We start from the raw sequence: 5,000 nt of genomic DNA on the forward strand, positions 1-5,000 counted from the left end.
TCTCACTTATTCGGAAAATACATGTGTGTTTATGTATGTATAATAATCGAGTGATTTTGTAATAATTTGGAAGTTTTGTTTGCGTGTGCGATGTGGGGAAGAAAAGGTGTGCACACGAGTCCTAGGGCTATATTTTTTTTTATTGCGAAATATTTACTTCATGTGGTGAAAAATTTTAAATTATTTGTGATGCAAGTGAAATTTTTTTTTTTTTTTCAGTTGGGTGATGTGTTTGTCCTCGTTTGTGTGCAAGGAAGCAAACATGCTGAAGGTAAGGGGCCATAAATGACACTTTAAAATATTAGTTTACCATTAATTTTGGTTAAATATTAAATTGCCATATAAGTAAAATCATGTCAACTGTTGTATTCCACCCAGTATAAGCTGTTAGTAATGGGTACTTAATATAAATAGAATAAATGTAAGCATTTTCGTCTGCATGAAAATTCACTTTTTTTTTGGATCCATTTGTACTGTGGGTAGTTAAATAGTACATTATGTTGTTTTTACTTCGAAGTACAAAACATCTTGTGCATGATTGCAAATTCAAACGCAGTTAAGCATAATATGAATTCGAATTATGTGTTGGTGTGTGTGTATATATATATTTTTTTTTCAGTTTTTTTTTTTTTTTTTTTTTTTTTTTTTTTTTTTTTTTTTTTTTTACTGTGTCCAGTTTTAGCACAAATGGAATTATTTTCAAAGTGAATCGATGCAACTGGTCTTTGCCATTAATATTGATATATGATCTAACTAAATTAAATAGAAAGGATTTTTTTATTTATTTTTTTATATATATAAATATATTTGTAGCAATGTACTAATGACCACAGAAGTAAGCAAAAAAAAAAAATATATATATATATATCTCAGCCAGTAAACCATGCGTCTTAAAGACTTTTTTTAATGAAAATATTTCTGCCTTGGTTAAGCTTACATTTACTATCATAGGGATTGAGGGAATTGTAGAACAGCAGCAGAAGCATTTCCTTTCATGATCATGTTCTTGGTCCTGAAAAGGACCGTTTATGTAAGCATGTGCACACCAGACCTGCTCACTTGGAGCTGGTGTATTTGGTGACAGCCTTGGTGCCCTCGCTGACAGCGTGCTTGGCCAGCTCCCCGGGCAGCAGCAGTCTCACGGCCGTCTGTATCTCGCGGCTGGTGATGGTGGAGCGCTTGTTGTAGTGGGCGAGGCGGCTGGCCTCTGCCGCGATGCGCTCGAAAATGTCGTTCACGAAACTGTTCATGATGCTCATGGCCTTAGATGATATGCCAGTGTCCGGATGAACTTGCTTCAACACTTTGTAGATGTAGATTGCGTAGCTTTCCTTCCTCTTGCGCTTCTTTTTCTTGTCGCCCTTCGAGATGTTTTTCTGGGCCTTGCCCGCCTTTTTGGCTGCCTTACCGCTCGTCTTGGGGGGCATCGTAGGTCTGAGCTGTGCCGCTGTCGCTAGATGAGTGAGACGGGAACTGAATTTTTTTCGTGAAAAGTTTTCTTGGCTTCTTGTTGCGCGACCAATCGGAGCGCTCCGCGGCTCGTGATTGGTCGCGCTCCGCGGAGGGACGTGTAACAAAAGTAATTTCCAGCGGCCGGGGCGCCACACTCTTTACCGCGCACTGGTACGAGTAGGACGTCCTACTCTTAGCCTAGCCTGGTTCTCTACATAGGGAGCTCAGGTCAGTGGCCAGTGTGAAGGTGACAGGTCGGGTAGGCAGGCTGCGTTAGTGCGGACAGTAACTGCGACGCGCGACACCGCGAACAGGGCTACCACGGTGGTCCCTGCTTTTTTCAAAGCAGGGTGCCAACCCACTGCGATGGGAGGAGAGGAGGAGGAGCGTATGGACTGCGGCACGGCCGTTAAACGCACTCATGAGGGCAGCGAGCCAGGATGCAGCAATGCAAAAAAAGTTTCAGGGGCGCAGGACCCCAACTCTAGCGAAAACGGTAGCGAAAGTGAGGATGACGAGGGCTTCACTGTTCAGAAGCGCCGAGTCCGAAAGTCCAACAATGCAGGCGCGAGCAGCAGAGAACAACCTCAAGGGCACGAAGCCCCGCGTTACAAACGAGTGCCGTTTGTAATTAAAAATTCTCAAGTGGTCGGCAATATCGGGCCTGTGTTCGCGCAGCTCGGTATCAAAAACCGATTAACAATTTCTAAGAGGCAAGAGGTCAAGGTCGCTTTTGACTCAAAGGCCGACGAAATAAAAGGCGTCAATTGGCTCAGAGCCAACAACATTCCGCATCACACCTTCTCCCAGCCAAGCGAGCGCGGCGAAAAGGTAGTAATTAAGAACCTCAGTCGCTTCACTCCAGTGGAGGCTCTCAAAACAGAACTTCGTGCCTTAGGTTTCGAGGTCACGTTCGTCAAACAACTAAGTTTCAAGTTCACTGACAGAAATACGGGCCGTGAATCCTACGAACCGTCATCATCGTTTATTGTCACTGTCGCCCCGAGTGCGCGGGACATATACGCAATTAAGACTTTATACTACACGAGTGGTATTAAAGTAGAAAAATACCGCAACCGGCCGGAAGACATCCCACTGTGTAGGCGTTGTGGCGACTTCGGCCACACGACAGGGAACTGCAGTCAGGTCCCTAAGTGCATCCGATGCGCGGGCCCGCATCCTCGCGATCAGTGCACACTCCCCGAGGAGGCGCCTAAAGTGTGCACGAACTGTAATGCGACAGGGCATACCGCGGCCTGGAAGCAGTGCCCGGTATATTTAAACCGCGTCGAGGCTAGAAAGCAGATTTTAGCCGAGCAGGCAGCGCAGAAGGCAGCCCGTGTTGCGCCGCGAGCGCCCGCGCCAGAGGCGACACACGCGAACTTCCCCCCCCCGGCACCCCCGCGACGGCCCGCACAGGTGGCCGGGCAGGTAGCTGCGCGCGCTGACGTCACGCATACCGGGGCGCAGGGCAGCCAACCGAGCAGACAGGAAACTCGCGCGACCTTCGCTTCCACTGTCGCTGGGCCCAGTGCACCGCGCCGCACAGCCGAGGAAATCGTTCAGGCGCGTGTAGAAAAGAGCGAGCAGCGAACAGCAGCACAGATAGAAGCAAACGAAACTAGAACCGTGACAGGCCTGGGGGAACTCGCTGAAATTCTCCGCCTCTGCGATTACTGGAACCTGGTTCAGGCCTTGGAGCCATATTACCCTCGCATCCGCGCCGCGCAAAATACAAAACAGCGTCAGACCATTTTGCTGGAGGCCCTCGCGAAAGTGCTTCAGTAAATGGCTGTAGACAGGGGGAAAACACTACAAATCCTTAATTTTAATGCAAATGGCATTCGTGCCAAATCCTACGAATTAGAACAATGTCTTTTCGTATACGGGATAGATGTGGCATTAATTTCGGAGACAAAATTAAGGCCTCACCATCGTTTTAATATCAGTGGTTATACAACCTATAGAACCGACCGCGACACTCTAGGGGGCGGTACAGCCATTCTCATTAAGCACGGCATAAATCATCACCCTATAAAAATAACTGGCTTAGAGCACATTGAGGCCACCAGCATAAATATTCGTAACAAAAATGCGCACGTCTGTATGTCGGCAGTCTATAAACCACCGAACAAGCCTTTATTGATTAGCGATTTAAATAAACTAATAAATCCAATGCAGCACTTTTTCATAGCTGGTGATTTAAATAGTAAAAACGAAGACTGGGGTTGCAGAAATACAAACCCAGCGGGGAGAAATTTAACTGAGCATGCGGCTCGAAATAATTACGAAATTTTTGCTCCAAATTCGCCGACTAGCTACCCAACTAATGGGGGCATGCCGGAAATTTTAGATATAGCCTTTACCAACATTCCGGGAGCACAAGTTACTTCCGAAAAATTAGATGAGTTAGACTCCGATCATTTTCCTGTATTAATACAATTGACTTTTGATGCCCAGTTTTGCGCGGCCATTTTTAACCGAACTTTCGGAGTTACCGACTGGGACAAATTTCGCGATGATTTAGAAACAATTTTTATTGAACCACCGACGATAAACACTCCCGAAGAACTTGACACGCATGTTAAATTGTTTACTGACACGATTACAGACGTGCGCAAAACACACACGAAATTAATGAACAAAAGAGAATTTACAAGAATTAACTATCCAGATGTCGATATTTTAATCATTTTAAAACGTCAGGCGCGAAATAACTATCAGCGAACGCGAACACCGCAAGCCAGGACGGAATACAATCGCCTAAAAGCGCAAGTTACTCGAAAACTTAAACAATTAAAAATAGATAAATTCGGGAATCTAGTAACGGAAGTTGCTACACAGCCTCGGCAAATGTGGCGCCTCACGCGCACATTAAGAGGCAATAATAAATTTATTTCTACTCCCGCAATAATTACGGACACGGGCATAAAATATGACGCGGCCGACAAGGCAAATGCGATCGCGGATATTTTTGAGAAACAATTTTCGCCGAATGAGGATGTAAACGACCCTCAATTTACTCGAACCACTACAGTCGCGGTAAATAATTACCTACAAACAGCCACGCAAATAGAGCCGGAACTTATAACAATTCACGAACTATTAAGAACAATTCAATCGCGACCTCAAAATAAAGCAGGCGGACCTGATGGAATTAATTTAGAATCACTCAAAAAATTACCATTTTCAGCACTCGAATATCTTTTAAATATTTTGAATGCTATTTTTATTTTAAAAACTTATCCTTCCGAGTGGAAACTCGCGAAAGTAATTACGATTCCAAAGCCAGGGAAAAATGCGTCTTTACCGCAAAATAGGCGCCCTATTAGCCTTTTAAATAGCACTAGCAAAATTTTTGAAAAAATTTTATTAAAACGACTTAAAGAACATTCCGACCAACATAACATTATCCCAGATAATCAATTCGGTTTTCGGAGTGGCCACTCCACATCTCATCCATTAATCAAGCTTGTTGAAGATGCCACTGATGGATTTAACTCGCGAGCGAAGTTCACAGTAGCAACTATGCTAGACGCGGAGAAAGC

Source organism: Bacillus rossius, unplaced genomic scaffold (genome assembly GCF_032445375.1).
Source record: "Bacillus rossius redtenbacheri isolate Brsri unplaced genomic scaffold, Brsri_v3 Brsri_v3_scf35, whole genome shotgun sequence".
Lineage (NCBI taxonomy): Eukaryota > Metazoa > Arthropoda > Insecta > Phasmatodea > Bacillidae > Bacillus > Bacillus rossius.